This window comes from Cuculus canorus, chromosome 18 (assembly GCF_017976375.1).
Source record: "Cuculus canorus isolate bCucCan1 chromosome 18, bCucCan1.pri, whole genome shotgun sequence".
In the NCBI taxonomy this organism is placed as follows: domain Eukaryota; kingdom Metazoa; phylum Chordata; class Aves; order Cuculiformes; family Cuculidae; genus Cuculus; species Cuculus canorus.
In genome coordinates, this window is record NC_071418.1 from 3,149,642 (window position 1) to 3,170,016 (window position 20,375).

Here is a 20,375-nt window from a genome sequence, read left to right on the forward strand (position 1 = left end):
CCCCCACCTCTCCAAAAGTTCTCCATTCTAACTCCAACAGCTGCAAGAAGAAATACACAATTTCATAGATTCGTGGAATTGTAGAATCGTTTGGGTTGGAAGGGACCTGAAAGCCCATCCAGTTCTAACTCCTTGCCATGGGCAGGGACACCCTTCCATGGATCAGGTTGCTTCAAGCCTCATCCGATCCGGCCTTGAATCCCTCCAGGGATGGGACAGCCGTGAAGGCTCTGGGCAACCCAGGCCAGGGCCTCCCCACCCTCATAGCAAAACATTTCTGCCTAAAATCTCATCTCAATCTCCCTTCTTTTGGCTGAAAACCATTCCCCTTCATTCCATTCCTTCCCTCCCCAACCAAGAGCCCCTCCCCAATTTTCCCAGAGCCCCTTTAAGTACTGGAAGCTGCTGTAAGGTCTCCCCAGAGCCTTCTCCTTCCCAGGCTGAACAACCCCAACTCTCTCAGCCTGTCCTCACAGGAGAGGTGCTCCAACCCTCTGACCATATCCGTGGCCTCATCTGCACTCGCTTTAACAGATCCACATCCTTCAAGCACGAAAAAGAGTCAGATGACCAACCGAAAAAACCAAAAGCATCTCACCAAAAGCCTTTCATACTTTGCAATATTTTTTCTAATCCACCACAGTCCTGCCACAGGGGCTTTTCAAAACTGATTCCCTCTGCTTCGCCCGAAGGACGTGGGAATCATTCCTACGCAACAGGACTAGCAAAGGGCTCTGCGTTATCCTGTCCCACTACGCTGTCAAGCCTTGTTGGTTCTGTCTATGCACAGTATGAATTTCACCCACAGCAATCAAAGCTCAGCTTCTGGAAACCACTAGGCTGGAATAATAGTGTGTCTTTGCAGCGGCTGCTGGCTCCCAGCGCTGCCGAGGCGACGACTGCCGCTCCCCAGCCACAGGTTGGGTTTACACGGGAGCGCTGCTGTTTAGCTGGATTATGTTTTGGGGTGGAGGGTTTTAAATGGGAATTTTGAAGGCCTTTAAATATTCAAACTTGGGCTTAGCCAGTTCGATTCAGAAAGCACTTAGAAAACACCAGCGTTCAAGAGGGCTGGCTCAACCTCCTGTTTTTCTGGGATGCCCTCCAGATACCTGAGGACTGTAAAGCAGAGAAAAGGGGAGAGTCAATAATTCACGCTTTTACAGGACAAAATTCAGATAAGCCTGAGCAAACCAAGACAGCCATGCACTCTGCTGGGGCTTAGCTGCTTCAGTCCTTAAATATTTTTGGCTGACGGCTCCTTTGAATTCTAAAGGAAAATTAAGAAGCTTGCTAGTTTAAGAGGTTTTGCAAATCTCAGGTTTTGTAAATCTCCTTCCTTTAATTCTCCTCATGTACTCTGACTGGGTGTGTTCTCATTACAACTAGGAAAGACCTGAAGATCTAGTTTCCAGACTCTTCAGTGTGGGACAGATTTGAATTCAAGTCTCAAGAATGTGAAACTAGAAGAACTAACACTGAAGAATGTCCTTGCTCACCAGCTTTCCTGAGTCCTGACATAGATCTCGGCAACCCCTCTAGTTTCTGTATCTTTTCACAACTACAGAGGCAAAATCACATTTAATGTGAATGTGCCGAAGACAAGATATTTACAACAGTTCTTCACAGAGTTGCCTATATTTGAATATATTTGCTGCCTGGGCTTTAGATGGCCTTGAAGAAAATAAAGGACCCCAAACCCCTGGAGTTGAAAGGAAGAATTTTTGACTACTACGGTGGGTTTCAGATCTCAAGCCCACACGCTGAAGCAGGTACTATGGCAGTAAAAGTGAGAGTTGTGTCTTCAGTCAGAGATGGCCAAGGACAACCGATGAAACCCCTCTGCGCAACTCACTGACCCCTCTGAGCAACACAAAATTTTTTGCAAATACCCCACAGGTGAGGTGTTGTGTGGAACATAGAGTCATGCACAGCCCCTATTCATGTTTCCTCACAGGATGCCTGGGGTTGGATGGGGACACGGAACATCACTGGGCCAGGCACCTTCCAGTTCTCCCCTTTTCCAAACGGACAGAAAAAAAGGAAAAAAAGAAAACAACCTTGCCTGCTGAAAGAAGACCCCCATTTAATCACAAGTGTCCTTTAGAAGAGGACATATAGTTATGATTATTTTATAGCCTTCTTAATGTTCACAAACTAATGCAAGCAAGGACTCATTTCTGGCACATTCAAGAAAGTGTTTACATTGGCAGAAAATGTCGCTCTTCAAAGCCTATTAATGCAATGTTACAAAAGACAGAAGGGTAAGTTACTCACACTGGAGATCAAACCTGGTTACTCTGATGAAAGAGATGGTTAAGGGCAACAAAGGGTGCAGCAACATCTGACAGGCCAATACACTCAGCCCAGTCCTGCAAACTCTTCTGAGAAAGCCAAAAATCTAAATAACACAAATGATACAGATATGCACAGCAGCTCTGCTATTTCTAGCTGTAGTTCGGAATAAAACCAATCAGGCCATTTGCAAAGGTGCAGCCATGTGAAACCCAATAGCATTATCTTAAATGACATGTAAACAAATAACATTTCTGTTAAAGATTTTTGGTTGTTTTTACCACATATTAGCAGCCACACTTGCCAAGCAGAAAATGGTTGCGGTTTAATAGGCTCTCTGCGGAGTCCTGGACAGCAGGGACACTTCAGGACAGTTTATTACTATTTTCTCACTCTGTCTCCCTTGGGTGGCTTCTGGATTAGCCAAGCCAAGATAGAGACACTTGGGCAGCCTCCAGGCAGGACAGCTTGCTTCAGCAGAGCCTCTCCAGCTCGTGTGAATGTGACCATGCTGCTCTCAGCAGGCAGCCGGAGCGACTCCGTCCCACATTCCTGACACCGGGACACCACTCCCATGCCGGGATGTGCAGGGCGCAGACATCCAGGCACGTTGCATGGAGCCAGCCTGAATAGAAATTGTCGGCGCTGAGCCAGAGCTAATAAGGCTGGCGAGACCTGAGCTGACTCCTGCAGTCATGAGCGCACGGAGCCAGGTCAGGTCCAGCGCTGCACCGAGGCATTACTCTCACCCTGGGAGAAAGGGCACAGAGAGTAGCTCAGACCCAGAGTTTCTTCGCATCAGCGAGACTTCTATCACACACCTGCCTGGGTACGACTCTTCCCAGTACTCATTATCTTATTTCTTTCCTCACCTAAACTCTCCGGGCCTCAGGTAACGGTCAGCTGTGTTGGAAATTATTTTATAACAAAACTAAAATACTTGGATGAGTTACAGCCAATCTGCAGTGCCACAGTACTCAGCCAGATGGTCAGGCTATCACCACCATCTAGTCTGATCTCCTGATTAACGTGGGTCACAGAATTTCCTACAGCCAGCTGGTAGGATTAGCTCTGAGAGCTATTAGTCAACAAAGCCCCAGGCCAGTGTGGCTCTCCATCACCCCACACGGTGGCTTGACCAGCGCAGTCAAGCAGGATGGGTCTCTTTGCCTAGTAGGCAGCAGCACTGTCGTGCAGGACTCAGAGAAGTGCAGAGGACTTCGGTGCACCAGGAGCTGTAGAAGAGTATGAGCTCCGAGAGCTGGTGCTGAGCTCCTACAGGCAGCTCCTGTTGGCAGGGGGCAAAATCACAAAGTCCTGCCTCCATTTGTAAGGAAATCAAGTGGAGTTTTGCTTAAGTAAGGGCTGAGTCAGTCATGAGTCAGGATTTATGGACTTGGCCCAAAACACACATACATTTAAAAATAATTGCCTTGAGTGCTTGGATAAGTTTTCAGCAACACTGAGGAGATATGAATAATTTTGGTCCAGTAGGAAGATCAAAGAACACTGAAAACATCCATGCTACTCAGCCTCATGGGCACTGTGCAGCCCAACCACAGGAGCTGTTTGCTTCCCAGGGTGAGAACCTCAACCCATGGGTGTCAAAGAGTGAAATCATAGCTGCTCTTTGATGTATTTATATGGGTGGAGATTCCAGGTCATGCAATGAAATGGAATTACTCACACCCTTTTGTTCCCAAGGATTAAAGCCTTTATCTTCATATTCTCAGCAGGAATATCATAATGTTTTGGGAAAGAAACCCTAAGATCTATACCACTTATACGCTACTGTTCTTTTAAATATATATGATATGTGGTTAGCCTTCAGGATAGAATACAGCGGCATAAGAGTAAACAAATGAATTAACAGTAAAGGATGGCGTATGACTGAACAACTGAGTACAGCCTATCGGTACAGGCCTGATCTTTTTCCCCCCCTCACTCCCACGAAGCACTCATCACTTGTAATCATATGGGAAAACTGCACCAGCAAAATAATGTATTGTTAATATTCCCATGTTGATTCTCTTCTGCCTGTGATATCTTGCCCCAGCTTGAACAGCCCCGGGCACATCTATTACACTCATCCAGTGGAGACAGTTCCTTATGATTTGAAGGTTACGAGGAGATCCATGAAAGTGTTTGCCTGCTTGGTACCAAGTTCATATCTTAAATGATGAGCATGACACCAATTTACAAAGTAACTTCAGGAACAAAAACAATAACTCAGTTAACAGGTATCAGCAATTCTGTAATAATTGTCTTCATGCTTGCTCTCCCTCCTTGGCAAATACAGAGTAAAGCAAAGTAGTTTTCCCCTTCCACAAAAAATGTGATCACTGCATTGCCTCTACTGGTGGGAGAGTATGAACAAGGCAAGCACAGTGAAGAACTTGACATGCAGGAGCTTGTTACACTGTGGTAACTCACCTGTGCGTCAAAGCCCTTAGCACAAGGCTCAGAAGCAATGCAGGTCATAAACTGGGATCAGAAATACATAATATTGGGCAGGCAAAGCTACAGAACTTGTGCCATGGATCATAGAGGCAAACCCTCCTACTACATACAGAAATTATGCTGAGCCATTTGGCATTACAGTAATTATTTGTTTCGGTGACATCTCCTTGTGATTTGTCTTGGCCAACTAGAAAAGGCGTGAAGCAGAGCAGCTATTAGGACCAACCATCAATAGTTGTCTTCAGCAAGCGCTGAGAACCACAGCCCAGGGTGCAAGGTGCTGCACAGAACAGCCATGCCACAAAGGATACGCAACTGAAGCGAGCGGTATGCATCAATTCAGTTTTAAAACACACCTTGCAGTATCCATGTGCTTCTCAGTCATTTAGCAAAGCAGATTTCAAACAGTTTCTGCAAGACTTTACTACATAGAGTACATGATTCTATTTTCAATCTTCAGGGCAAGCCACCAGGTGAGCACATGCTGTACCACTACAAAAGGACACAATGACTATTGCTTATTTCAAGGCAAAGGGTATCTCCACCATATCTCTAAGCAGAAACAGGTTTTTAAATTTAGGTCTTTAATCAGGATTTGCTAGCTCATAACTTTGTGACACCAGCTTCGGTTTCAGGAATTTTTTGTTTTGGTTTGGTTTCTCTATGTTGTTTTGTTTTTAAACATTTGAGCAAGATGGAAACTTGGTAAGGCCCAGAGCAAGTTAGAGAAAGCAGCCGACAGGAGACAGACAACCAACTGTGAGCAATAAGGACAGCACAGCCATGCCACAGGCGCTTTACTCGCTACTCAGCATTTTGCAGACATATCTAAGAAGCTCTGTTCCTTCATTGGACAACCACAAATTGCACTCATTTGCCATCAGAGCAGACCACTGACCATAGGCTCAGAAAAATGCTTTCACAGAGATCACAAGGAGAGCCTCTTCCTCATCCTGCCATTACTGGGTAATCAGCATGACCCAGTTGTGACTGCGAGAGGGCCAAGGACTTGCAAAAGACTTAAGCACATGCTTAAGACTGAGCACAAGAACAGCTTTAGTCAAGTTAAGCACATTTATGAGTGATTTCATGGAGTCAAGCTGAACTCCGCAACTCTTCCACATTTTTGCTGATTGCATCTGCATCAATAAAAAGACTGTCTCAAGAACAAGCATCCGCTGGGTGGAACATAGAAGGGAAAGGTGAAGAGAAGAGAAATCAAGGAGGAAAGTTGGTTGCTAAGGAAAAAAATCAGGGTCTGAAGAAAGATTTTTTGGCTCTTCCAGCAATTACAAAACCTCCCCAGCTCCCAGAAGGGAGAGCTCAAGTGAGCTGACTGTCATAGCTGTGACTCTAGTGTTCATAAAGGGCAGCTCGGCTGCAGGAAAAGACAGGCACAGCCAAATGCCAGGCATTCGTCTGGCTGGAAGAGTCACTTACTGCTTTAAAATCTGCAAATGAAAGGCAGCACAAAGCTGGAGCACACCAGGACTTCAGCTTTCTCCAGCAGCACGGAGCACACGAGAGGCTTGCCTTGTGCCAGCAGCGCCTGTGGCTCGCAGAGGTAGGGCCAGGCAGGGGTCTGGGTTCCTCACCTCCTCCTGGGGAATTGCCCAGACCACATCCTTCGGGAATGTAAGCGAAGAGCCAGTGACTTGAGAGAGGTTCATCCATGGTGGAAATGGAAGACAGAGGACAGAACACATTACTGAGCTGAGGTGTGGCACTGGGACCTGATGAGCAGGGCCAGGACTTCCAAGACCTGGTTTTATTCCTAGTGTGCTGGATGACCATGGATAAAAGTTCGATTCCTCAGTTTCTCCCTCTGTAAAATGGGGTTAATGGCTTTGACCTTTGTAAAGCTCTATCAGAGAGATATTCTCATATTTCAGAAGAGAGGTAACAGTGCTATGCCTGGCATTTATTTACACGCTTTAGGGCACGAATGGCTTTTTCTGTGTGTGGTGCTCTGTATCACAGGGCTGCTGCCTCCACTGGGCTCTGCAGAGCACCACTGTGACCAAAATCACCAACTAAATGAATAAACACCGTGTGTGAGGATCTGAACTATTGCATTTGGCCAGTCATTGGAAGGCTGCAATGACCAGACTGCAACAGAAATGTCTTCTTCTTTGAGGGCAGGCAGCCAAAAGATCAGCATTTCCCAAACAACGCACAGACAAGGCATCTCAACCATTCCTCATGAGCCTCTGCTCCACCCTGTGTTCACTGGGGGCGGACACAGCACCACACAGGATGTAAGCAGGCCAGGAGGAGCCCACACAGGTCACTCAGAGGCACGGAGATCGCAGAATCATAGAATAGTTACGCTTGGAAGGGACCTTAGAGATCATCTAGTTCCAACCCCTTGCCATGGGCAGGGACATCCCACTAAATCAGGCTGCCCTGAGATGCAGGGATCACACTTGAATCAGAGGCCAGGATTTGGCCACATTCCTTAGGAGGGTGTCCAGGGCATCCACAAGCAGATGGAGGAGCTGAGTGGGTCCCCCAAGCTCACTTTGGCTGGTGGCCACCAGGCAGCTCAGCCCTGCACATACAGGCACTGAATGAACAAACTGAACAAGTTCTTCTCTCTCGATACTTTAAAAAACAATTTCTGAGTAATTCATTATTTTTTTAAACCTTCACTAATTGCTGTGACCCTTCATTCCTTTCATTCCCTTCCCTAACTAAGCCCTGCAAGCCTACGAAGCTGGACTGCGTGCCTCATCTGGAAGTTCGAGTGACGAGACTGCTGATGGCAGGACTGGAAAACGCAGGGATCCTGCTCTGTGGGGATCCTGGCAGTGGGAAGGAGACAACTCTCCAGCCTTCTCCAGCAACACAGCTTCAGCCTCAGCAACATGCAAGAACCAGAGTTAAAACAAGCACATTCTCTGACAAAGCTCGAGATGAGTGGCTATATTTGAGTTCGCCACGGCTGGCCTGGGATCAGCATCCCTGACACAGATACCCAAAAGTGAACATGGCCATGGTGCTGTACAGGCTCTTTTCCACATTCTTCCTCCCTCCCTGACTTTCCACGGACACTTCCCAGGTGGGATAAACCACTCTGAGCTCGGGAACAGACCAAACTGTTTGCCACAAGAGGGAGCAAAGCTGCCGGCTGGGCAAGGTGGGGAGAGCTCAGCTCCAGGGCTGGGGACCCCACCAGCCCTCAGCCTCTCATCACACCTCGAGAAGGTCAACACACAGTGTCTTCCAGCAGGCAACACCATTTCTACCCAAAAAGGTTGCACACATACAGAACAGGCACAGGAATATGCCGTGAAAACCAATCGAGCAGTAAAAAAGCTCATGAGCAACTCAGATTTCACGACTGTGTATGCGTGTTTGTGTATGAATAAACATATATAAACATATACACATCCATATAAAATTTTCCATTATCCCTTAAGGCATTTTATTGTTTTGTTAATTCCCAGGATGTAATCTGTTTTGCATTAAGTGGGATGTTAAGCATCTAATTGTCAAGTGCTGATAAGCCATGGGAAATTTTACTACAAGATAGGCATCAGCTGAATGGAGATAAAACACATCACATGTTAAGGTGCGATTTCCAGGTGAGATCAGTGAAGGTACTGGTGAATACCAGGAGCAGGGGCACGCCAGGGAGGAGCTTCACAAGTGCTACAGGTGGAAGCAAACAAATTGAGGAGTTACAGATGAAAATCTGCTGTTACCAATTGCTCCAGGTTCCCAGCTGTGCACGGCACTCACAGTTTGCACCTGGGCTGATGTCGTCATTTGGAAAAGGCCCCAAACTTCATGCATTTCATGTAAAACCTGTCATTTACACTTATGAGTACCACAGCATCTAAAAATATCACCAAGTACCAATAAGTGTCAGAGCAGAGACTACAAACATGGTTTTCTGCCCCCTTCAAATGAGACAGAGCTTGCAGCTGTGCCCCAGGCTGCCATCCAGAGCCAGTCCCTTGCCGGCCAGCACTGCCACATGCGATTCACGCCCTTGTAAGTGAAGATCAGACATTTTTGCAATTCACACTGAGCTTGTTGTCAGCTCAAATAATTGCTTGGTCTTGCAATCGCCAGGTTACCTTCCCCTTCCTCTTGCCTGTCTACGTACTGTTCACCCATCTCTTACTGCAGGCAGCGAGGACTCTGAGCAGAGACTCCTCTCCACCATAGCAGCCCTGAGGCTGCATGACCCACAATGCATGCCACCATCCATCTAGCATCAACATCCAGTCCTAGAGTGTCACAGGCTCCTCTGGGTACTGGTCAGGAGGCTGTGAGCAACTTTGACCGGAGCAGCACAAACACAAGGGAAAGGAAAGCCCATCCCCTTGGCACTTGGGTAACAGCTCTTCCACTACCAGCTGTGGCATTGCATCAGCTGGGTCCTGCTTATCTCCATGACCTCCTGATAGTTGCTGCTCTGACAGGATTTCGGAATGGCAGAAGCAGATGCAGAAATGGGGTTTTGGGACACTAACACACTTTGAGCTTTTTAACCTCAAGTGCTATTTGTTTTGTTTGGCACTTCCTCTATGACCAACCACGCAGGGGCTGGTCCTCCAGAGCAGCCCTGTGGTTAGGAGCTTCCAACAAGAGACTGGAAGCGACCGTGAGCCTGTCCCTAACCAGCCCCACTGCGAGATCTCTGTCTCCTGTCTGGTGAAGCTCAACAGCTAAAGGGAAGGCCTGAAGAGCGTTGTGACCTTTGTGTATTTACAGAGAATTAAAGAAGAGAAATATGCTCTATCTCAGAGCTGGGGCAGAGGCTGCCTGCTTTAGCTATCATCCAAGCTCAGAGAGGACAAATTGCCAGCTTGTACCCTGCAATGTTCACACAGGAGTGGGAGACAAGGATGGTTATGGGAGCCTCACTAACTCCAAGAGCTCCAGGTAGAGCAGCACAAGTGGCAGCACTGGTCACAGGAAGAGGGCAGGAGGCTGTGAGCACTCTCCTGCCACCCTCCACCCTCGGAGAACCTGCTCCACTGTCCTTGTGGCACTCACCCCACAAACAGCTGAAAGACTCCCGAAAAGCTTTAAAAGGGATAAGGAGAAAACACTGCAAACCCTTGAGTTATAGGAGAGTCAGGAGCTTTAACTCATTAAACAAAACCTGAGACGTTTTACACCACTGTAGACATCTAACCTGGCCCAAAAATTTCTAATTTCTCCATGTTTCATCCCTCCTTGCCCATGGCAATTATCACACAGGAGCACTTCAGACCCTTGGTTGTTTCGGCGCTGTCTGCATTTGTTACTCTCCAGAGCCAGCAACTGCTGGTGATGGACTCCCAAAGAGCCCTTCCAGGGCACCCAGCTACTCCAAAACAAGCACTTAGCACATCCTGCCATTATTTTAAAATCATACCAGCACAGAGGAGAGATTCACTAACTGGTTCGGGATGTTCCTGTGCTGCTGGAACGGAGGTCTCCTCAGCAGCTCTTGCCCTCTTGAGAAATCCTGCAACAAATGAGTGACCACATAGTGAGCAGCTCAGCTGAATTAATCTTTTCCTCCTCTCCGGGCAGCCCTGACAGTTTGCTCACACTCTCTAGGCACTACCTGGAATGTCATTCTCATGCACAAGTCTTCCCTTTTCATAGAATCATTAAGGTTGGAAAAGACCTCTAGGATAATCACGTCCTACTACCAGCCCAGCATCACCACATTTACTAAACCACGACCCAAAGCGCTCCATCTATATGATTTTTAAGACCTCCAGGGATGGCAACTCCACCACTGCCCTGAGCAGCCTGTTCTGATGCTTCACCACTCTCCCATTTTATTTAAGACAACCATTTTCAGGTTCCTAAAATTTCCTTATTATGCACTGTTAAAAAGCAACGGGCCATAAGTTCACCTTTAGCTCGTAAAAAGGTGGGGTTTTCCCTTTACTTTTCACATTTTTTTTGCCACAGCAGGTAGGAGAGGAAGCAAAGGAGGAAATGTTGTAAAATTCCTATATATTTTAGGGATAAAAAGCAGTTGTCATTTCAGAAGGTATTTAAGAAACACTCGCTTCATCAGTCGTCAGGCAGTTGTGCTGTGTGCAGTGCCGCTGCAGGCAAGGGAATGGCACAAACTGGTATGAGATTGTACATAAAAGTAAGCTTATATTCCCAGCTGAACCAGTGCTGCCTTCAAACCGGGGCTCTGACAGCCAGGGCCGGTGACTCAGCACCCGCTGGTGACTCAGCACCCACAGAAATCAATGGGAGCACCTCCAGCATTTTTTATAAGAGCTGAATCAGGTCCTAATTGCATTTTAGTCTGGTAAGTGAAATGCGCTTCTGACAACTTCGCTTTGTAGCTTGAAGTAATTTTTTTGTATCTGCTCTAAACTAGCTTCAACTGTATTTTGACAGAGACAGTATTTCCCCACTGGCTTCTTGACCCGAAACGGGTTGGATTTCAACACTTGGAGTTATTTGAGCTCAGATCTTGTATGTGTTGCTTGCAATTACCGTAGAGATCCGAGAGACTTCTGACATGAAATCCTTTGGCTTCAAATCAGCATTTAGGAACACAAAACCTTTTTATTTTTTCCTCTCTCTTCTCTATCTTTTTTTGCCTCAAGGTGGAACGTATAGTTTTAGGGTCAGAAAAAGCTATCTTCTGCTTTTAGTACTTATAGTACATTGTTATTAAATCATTTAACATACAATCAGGCACTGCCACAGCAAGTTTAGCACAATGTTTACTGAGGTGAAGCAGACTGCATAGGCTGATGGATCATTCCCCGTGTCTTTCCCCGGCCGGCAATCCCTATTCTCCCCATTTACATACAAGCCCTCTGCTCTCCTAGGCAATTTTTTTGCTGGCAAATAAAGTATCTTAGAAATGTCTACATGCCTGCAAAGCTGTAGCTATTGAAAAGTGCTGTTGCTGCAATAACTAATAGGTTAAAAAGACTTAATAAATTCGGATGACAAGGCAATTTCTTGCTGGCCTTCCTTTCAGAGCGAGCACTCTCCCAGCTCCTTCCCTGGTGTGGTGGAGGGGTACGCCTGCCTCTCAGACATTTCCTAGTCTTCTCTAGGATGAAATTCTTAGTGGTAAAAGAAGCTTGTTAAAAAATGCAAGAGGGAGGGAAAAATATTCAGTTGCTTTGTAACTAATTTTGCTCTGCCTTATTGCTTCTGACATTCCTGGCTGCCTGACTGCAGCCCAGTATCTGTATTCTCTTCCTGACAGAAATTCCATGAGAAATGGCTCAGTGTCGAGTTACCTTGAGCCAGTTCTGGACACCCCACAACTTGAGGGCAAAGCCCTTCCACAGTGATGGGCTCCTGAAAGCCATGTAGGACAGACTACTAGAACACTTTGGGCTGGAAGGGACTTCTACAGGTCATCACCCCCTTGGGTCTGAATGGAGATCACTGCAAACGTGGCATCAGTTTTGGCACCACCAGGGAGAGGTAGCAGCTGCTGGCAGGCAGGGATGCTGCTTCTTCTGGCATTTAAATCGGCAACACCCAGCCTGGGTGCCCTGGGCAGCCCCTCACGCCAATGCCAGCTACTCCGTACGTATGTGGGAAAACACAGCACACCCAGAGTCACGCGCTCCAGTTCCAGCCAAGTCAACTCAGCCCCTTATTCTTGCAGAGAAGTTACACAGAATCTGATGGTGCTTATCCCATGTGTTGTGAGCAGGGAGCGGCTCCTTAGCTTCAAAGAGCAGATAAGGCCATCAAAGTGACTGCCACCTTCAAACACCTTCTACTTACTCACCAGACCTGATCAGCGCATGAATTCAGACTCAGAGCCTCTTGCCGCAATAACCACGGAGCCATTTACTGCTTACCACTCACAGAGTCGGCACAGCCCTGGGGACAAGAGTGCCGTTCCTGCTTATGCGGCAGTGAAGCCTTTCAGTAGATGCTTTGCCATGGGATGCAACTGTTGCACCTACGTGATGTAGTAGAGCAAGGCTGGGGAGCAGGGACTGCCTCCCCTTCAGTTCCCCAAGAACATCACATGGGTACATTTGGGAAGTAAAGGAGTCGTGATAGGACACCCTGTGGGTCTAGACTTTGAAGACAACCACGTAGGAAGGAGAGGAGTTTAATCCCATTCCGACAACAAGCAGAAAGAAAAAACAGGCAGGCAAGATGACAAGTTCCCAACCCTGGAGAGAACTGGAGATGGGAGACACCACCCTTGGAGGCAGACAGGATGCCAGAGCGGAGGCAGAACTGGATGAAAACAAAGCAAACTTTCTCAGCTGACTCGGGCAGGAGTAGGGACAAGACAATCTTCTGCCAAGGGCTCTGTTTCACCCAGCACCACCTCAGAGGACTCAGATGGAAAGAATTTCACTTGCGGGCAGGAGGGCAAGTCAGATACAGTATCTCAGCACACCACCCCGCCCTTCTCTAGGCTTGTCCTAGGTTTTGATACGCAGTGTGCAAATCTGGAATGCATTCATAAATAAATGTCAAATTCTCAGATGTATCATCAGCCTTAATGAAAATGAGCAGGCTTAACAAAAAACCTAACTGTCTCTTTGACTCATGACCCCAGTCACATCTCGAGCCTTGCTGCTTTTTTTATATTTAACACACATACACGTATAATCAATACTTTTCATCTTCAAGAAGCAGCAAGATGATACTCCAGTGTTTGAGAAAGTCATCTGTAAGCTGTAGCAACAAGACAGTCAAGATCTCCGAGGAATCCCTGTGCAATACGCTTACAAGATAATGATACGCAGATCGCAATTTATTGAAATCACAAGATGCTGTGATTCCGTTCCCATGTTTCTTATCCCACGATTATGTATTTTGCTGCATTTCAAATATTTTGCTCCATCAGGTGACAGCACAGACCCACTGGGATCCAGATGTCCATTACTCAACTGACACATTTAGCCCTTAAAAAAAAATAAGCGTCTTTTTGTTCCAGATTTGTTCCCGTATCTCTGACCCCCAGGAACACAACCCTCTTGCCTGGCACTCAGCACGAGAAGGCAGCCGGTTCTGCTCACCTACACCACAAGCCATTCCCAAGGCTGGCGATGTCCCATTTCTTTCTGGTTTCAAAGGAGTGGCTGAAGGCTGCAGGCAAGGTGCTGTTTGACAGGGCAGGTTGGGCTGCTTTCACTGGCCGCCCGCTCCTCCTCTGTCCCGGCACGAGGCCCCAGCAAGCAGCTCCTCTGCCTCTGAGCAGTACCCACACTGGTTGTGCATTTCCAACAAGGATAAAAGACTCCAGAATCCCACAACTGACAGAAGACAACAAAACCTGCAGAAGGCATCCAGCCCTCGCACACCGAGGACGTGCCGGCCAGAATTATCCTGTGAGAAGGCTTCATCCAAACCACAACAAAGTCCACAATTTCCATGGGCTTAGACTGAGGTCTGTTTTAAAACCCTTCCTTTTCCAGGACAACCTCATCCCGGACCCATTTGGGCTTGTCACAAAGCCAGTGCCACACATCCAATGATTTCCACAATAGCTGTGTTTTAGCAAAGCTTCTTGCAGATGAAGATAACTCACCGAGAAGGAACACTACAGACATCACCTTCTCTTCGAATACACAAACCAATCCCCTGGGGGGTGCTTTCTGCTACAGTAGGAGCTCAGCAGCCCTTCCTGGTGGCCCAGCCCACTGCAGGCACTGCTGTGCCCACCCTGCGGGGCAGACACTCGGACTAGGGGACCTGCCAGGGTCTATTTCACACATATTTTCTATTATCAGTGAGAAACAATCAGAATGGTTTGAGCTGCAGAGGGGCTTAAAGCTCATCCAATTGCCCCCCCCCCCCTCATGCACAGGGACACCCACTGGATCAGGGGCTCAGAGCCCCATCCAACCTGGCCTTGAACACCTCCAGGGGTGGGGCAGCCGCCACTGCTCTGGGCAACCTGGGCCACCACCCACATAGGAAAACATTTCTTCCCACTACCTAATCTAAATCTCCCCTCTTTCAGCTGAAAACTGTTAGCCCTTATCCTATCCCTGCCCCTCCCCAGCTTCCCTGGAGCCTCTTTCAGTACTGGAAGCTGCTCCAAGGTCTCCCCACAGCCTTCTCCCAGCTGAATAACCCCAACATTTCACTGTATCTCATTTGCTACTAACAAGGTTTACTCATCAGGGCTTGCCACTGGAGACTAAACACTTACACCTGTTGATATACACACAGAAAGCAAAGACAACGGGCCAGCTGCTGCTGCTGCTGGGGCAATACCTCTCCTTTTCATCAATGGCAGCAGGCATGTAAGAGCAAGCAAAATACACCTCAGTGATTTTGCAAACTAGGCTATCATCCTCCAGTGCCAGGAAATCTACCTGTTGCAAAATGCAACCTGAACACCCCATCACTGTAACACCTGCACTGCTTGCTTATGACTACGCTCAATAAAGCGTGCCCTGCTCCTCTGTCAGTAAAGCAGTGGGTCCCTATTTAGGCCAATGGGAGGGAGTTTAGCACTTCTCTTACATCACCTTTTTCCAAAAGGTTAGATAAAAATCTTCCTCTGGAGCAGTGTTTCACAGAGATGCTGCCTGGGCTCAAATGCAGACACTGGGAGCAAACTGAAAGAAACCTCCCTTCAAGCACTGAAGTGGCCACATGGTCACACCGGTGTGACCACTTTCCCAGAAAGGTTATTTGCCCTCTCATCTTTTCTACCAGATACAAGCACACACAGTAACGATATCCTCACTTAAGGCTCACTGAAGGACAGGGAGAATTTTCCCACCACCTCCCAAGGCCCCATCAAAACATAACTCACTGTCCAATTTTACATCATTTGCTTTTTTTTTCCTCTAAATATTTTACCTAAATCAAGTCAAATCCAGCAGGCCAGCTCTCAGGAGACCTCACCTGGAGTACTGCTGCTGCATTCTGGAGTCCTGAGCACAGGAAGGACAGGGATCTGTTGGAGCAAATCCAGAGGAGGCCACAAAGATCATCCAAGGGCTGGAGCACTTCCCATAGGAGGACAGGCTGAGTGAGTTGAGGTTATTCAACCTGGAAAACAGAATGCTCCAGAAGAACCTTCCCGAGCCTTCCAGTACTTAAAGAGGGCTACAGGAAAGCTGGGGAGGGGCTCCTGATCAGGGAGTGCAGGGATAGGAGGAGGGCTAATGCTTTTCAGCTGAAACAGGTGAGATTTGATTAGGTATTAGGAAGAAAAATTTTCCTGTGAGGGTGGTGAGGCCCTGGCCCAGGTTGCCCAGAGAAGTCATGGATACCCCAGCCCTGGAGGTGTTTTGAGGCCAGGTTGGATGGATCTTTGAGCAACCTGATCCAGTGGGAGGTGTCCCTGCCAGTGGCAGGGGATGGAACTGGATGGGCTTTGAGGTCCCTTCCAGCTCAAACTACTCCATGATTCAATAATCAGTATGAGCTTTAGTCTTAGGATTTAAGAATGGACTTAAAAGCTTGGCTGATACCAGAACTAAGCAGCCTTTTTGTCCATTATTCATGGCCCCAACGGTACTGGAGCTGCCTTCAGACATTGCCGGCTCTGCAATACTGCTTTTGACACACAGACTCGCCAGCCCTTATTGGCAACTGCAGCAGTCCCCTTCCACTCTGGGAATGCATCATTAATTGTGGAATTTGGATACTAGTGGATGTCCTTACAGTTTCCAGACTCTCGCTGTTGTGAAAGCAGAGCCCATAAAAGGACTCGGTGGGGCTATTTCCTGCTTAGAAAATAGAGAAAAATAAAAACCCAGCAATTTCGTTCACTTTGGACCTATTAAAGACTGAAGGTCAGACTGTAACCTCGGCTACACCACTGCCCGTCCAGAACACATGCCAAAGAGTTAATGGAATTATTTCAGACGTTCCCCAGCACGGCTGAGATCAGACACTGGCCCACACTGTCTGGGGATGGAGATATTCTGAGCCAGATTCTTCACCCTCAGCCTTGGGAACATTTTCATAATAGAACATGATGTTTGCAAAAACTAGTCCAAAGGTGGCTTCTCTGTCTGTAAATATGTCAAGAGTGAACTGGCACGGTGACCTCTTCGTCCCTGGAATGCGCAGGAAATAGTTGTGACTATACTTATCCATAAAACAAATCGCTTAATTCCCACCACCAGAATGGTCTCTGACATGTCGTGCTCACAGTAGCATTGATAAAGGCCGTAATATGTTGTATGCCCTGTAAACGGCTTTTAAATCTCAGCCCAAGCATTTCATTACGAGCTCATTAAAAGATGACTGTTCCCTCAGATGGGCTGTGGTCACCCAGCAGAACAGGAGGTAATTGGAACCACTTCCCGGTCTTGTAGAAATGTGTAACGTAGCAGTCAACTTAAACCTTGGCTTGGGTTGCCAATGTTGCCACACAAATCAGCACGCTAGACTTGGCAGAAGTTCAGCCGAATTTGGCACCAGCTCTAAGCCAGTTCGTTTCACAGTTGTTAAGAAAAACAAATCTGTATCATGAACGTGCTTCAGAGCACTCTCTTTTCTGTTTTGCTTTGGCTAAAAAAAAAACCTCAGGGCCAGATTCTGCTGGGATTTACTTTGGGGCAAACCCAGATGAACCCCATCAGGTTTGATTCTCCCAGGTTGATGCTGTTCTGTATGTGATCACACCGTGGCTCTCTATCTGACATAAGCGATGGTTAAATTAGGTGAGATAAAGGGATTTTACCATGACATTAGCATCAAAAATCTTATTCACGCAAATTAACAGCATTTTAAGCAGGGTTATTGATTTTGCTAAATCTGTGTCAGAACAATCTCATTTAAAAAGTTCATTAACTGCTGGCAATGCTCCAATCTGGATTAAGGAAAGACAAGCACGAAAGAACTTAATTTGGCTTTATCTTTGAAATCATTTTCTAATTTACATCCACAGAGGACAAGCGTTATTTTTGATTTGTGGTTTGTTTTTTTTTCCAAAAATATTACTAACTCTCTGTGAAAAGCTATTGCTGTCCTTAATTTGGGTTATTTTTTGTATAGAGATTCTGGAAATTCACTGGTTTGCAATGTCAAATAAAAGAAAATAAATTAAATATCTGACAGTACAAAGTAATTTTGTTTTGTAAGAGATTTTAAGAGCAATCAAAACTGGATCAAAGCTGTGCTCCATACTGCAGCATGTTTACAACAAGCAATTTATCATTCTTCCATTAAAGTGGCTAAATTCAATAGCCAATCAAGCAGGTGTAATTTCATTTAGAGTCTGATTAATTTCAGTAGTGAGGACTGGAAGCTATTTGAATCACATATATTTTATTTAATATAATGTTAATTAAAGGCCTAATACTACACTTTGTACACTGGCCAGCCAGTGACAGCACCGCACAGCAGCAGGGAATTCGGAGCAGAGAAAAGTTACAGACTCACGATAACGACCAGCAATACGCACCTCCTTAAAATATCTGATTCTGTGTTTCCTACTACTGCATTAACATTTAGGAAATGGATTTTCTTTGCTTTAGATGCTTACAAATAATACACTGGCTATAAACTGTGCCAGAACCGAGCATCCTCCCCTGCAGGGTTTGCCAACTCAGCGTGCTGTGGCGCTCTGCTGAGCCCACAGCAAACCCTCATCCAGCTGCACGGACATCCCCCTGCTTTAAAAAGCAAAGTAAAACACAGCAAAGAAGCAGAAACTTTGAGGAGGCAGATGACAATCTGGGAAAGCAGCAAGGATGTGAGCCCAGCCACATCAAAGTCATTGACAAGGCACAGTCACCAAATCTGAGAAACACCAAACATTGAAGTTCAGCCATCAGAAATTCTGGTCGCTGTGGCTTTCAGGAACTCCTAAGAGCACGTCTTGGGGAGGGAACGAGAGCTCAGCTAAAACGCAAGGGGCTAAAAAAAAAAAAGATATTTTAAGCATATGTTCTGTAACAAAGAGAGTAGCATGACTGGAAATCGTATGTCACCAGTACAGTAAGAAGAAAGACGTGTCAGATGAAATACCAGCCAGCGTGGTGTTTGGGTAGAATCTGTCAGTAGCATTTGTCACAAAATATCCTCCGATACTCAATAATTTGGACATAAATCATCTCCTTGAAATTAAGCTATGCCGGAAGCATAAAATAGCAGTTGCCTAAAATAGGATTTTCTGCACAGCAGTTACAGGAAAAGAAGGAATGTGTCACCTGGCCAGTGCAGGGCCACTGGGTGGGAAGGGACCAGAGACCTCTTCTCCGCTATCACACCCTCACCGCATTACATAGTCTCCTTTTTGGCTCAATCAAGGTGTATTTCAATAATTACTAAGATATTTCTGCCACATCCCCTTTCACTGAAGGTACCTCCAGAACCTCCCTGTTCTATACCTGGAGATGGTGCCCGTGTTTCCAGCTTAAATTCATCCATGGCCAGCTTATAAACACTTGTCCTCTGGCCAAAACTAGGATTCAAACTGATTCAAACCCATCGAAATTAATGAGGTTTTTTTTTCCCCACTGACTTCAACGAGCCTTGAATTAAGGCCGTGGTGTGGACAAAAAGGTTTAGGGCAGTTTTTGTAAAAGGAGAGTTTTATCCTGTTGATCTTGGCCTCGCTCCTCAGCCTGCTGTGAACTGTCTGCCTTATTTTAATGCCATATTCTTATCCTGCTTTAGTGCAAAGCTCCTATTGAACTCCAGGACGGTCTTGCCAAGTTGTTATTAATTACCGTGGTTCTCGAGGCTCAGTCCTGCAAACTGATCTGCATGAGCTCAGAGGTCTCTCTTCAAGGATCTCCTTTCAGGATCTGGTCTCTAAGGCTACAAAACTGAGCCCCAAGGAGACTGCTCCGAACTCGTTCTGCTCTGCCTGCCGCCCCAGTGCCACTGCAGCCCAAGGGACACTCAACCCAGCGCTGCCGGTGTGGTTGGAAGGCAGGGAGCCAGCGGGGAAATGGTCCCGTCCAGGCATCTCTGTTTCCAGGCCAAAAATAACCAGCCTTTTTTTTTTTTTGCTTGTCAGAGTTTAAGCACAATTCAGCTGTGCTGAAGGAGGGCACAGCTGAGCTCCGGTCCTGAGAAGGAAGGGAAGAAAGCTGTGTTTGAGGGCTGCAGGCTGAGGACGGGAACAACTGCTGTTGAGTTTGACTTTTGTGGTTGGAGCACAGAATATTTCTCATCCTTAGAAACAGTAAGATGTGACCCAGGATGTACGTGAGGTCAGAAGTATATCAATATGTGGGCAATTTATTGTATTTCCAGCACTGAGAAATACTTTTATTACAAAATGAGATCTGGACTAGTTTGTCCTGCCTTGATTACTGAACTAATACTCGGCAGTGCCAGGACCACACTAAAAGCAAGTTTTGGATCCACTTGTGTTGTTCATTTTCGCTGAATGGTGAAAAAAGCTGGAAAAAGCTGCTTTGCAGTGGAGACAGAACAATCTCAACTAGTTTGTTCTAAAAAGTTATGAGCTTTTCAATCAGACCACAGGCATTTTATAGGGCAAGCAGGTCAGCACGTACTTTACTCTCTGAACCTAAAATGTTAAAATAGTCACATTAGGTATCAGAGTTGTGTAGGATGAGTTTAGATCTCCCTAATCTAGCTAGTCAGATGCACATAAAAATAAACAAGAACCTAAAAAAGAATGACATCAGCTATAACTGCTTATTCTGCTCTGGATTTGGCAGGTAAAAATCAGCAAGAAACCAACTGCATTATGC

General features: G+C 46.5%; 1 protein-coding gene across 3 annotated transcripts in view; it reads right to left on the reverse strand.

Annotated features, from left to right (window-relative positions):
• COPRS (coordinator of PRMT5 and differentiation stimulator) overlaps positions 1-20,375 on the reverse strand; it is a 172,308-nt gene that overhangs the window by 57,439 nt on the left and 94,494 nt on the right. The gene's annotated exons all lie outside the window — the stretch shown is intronic.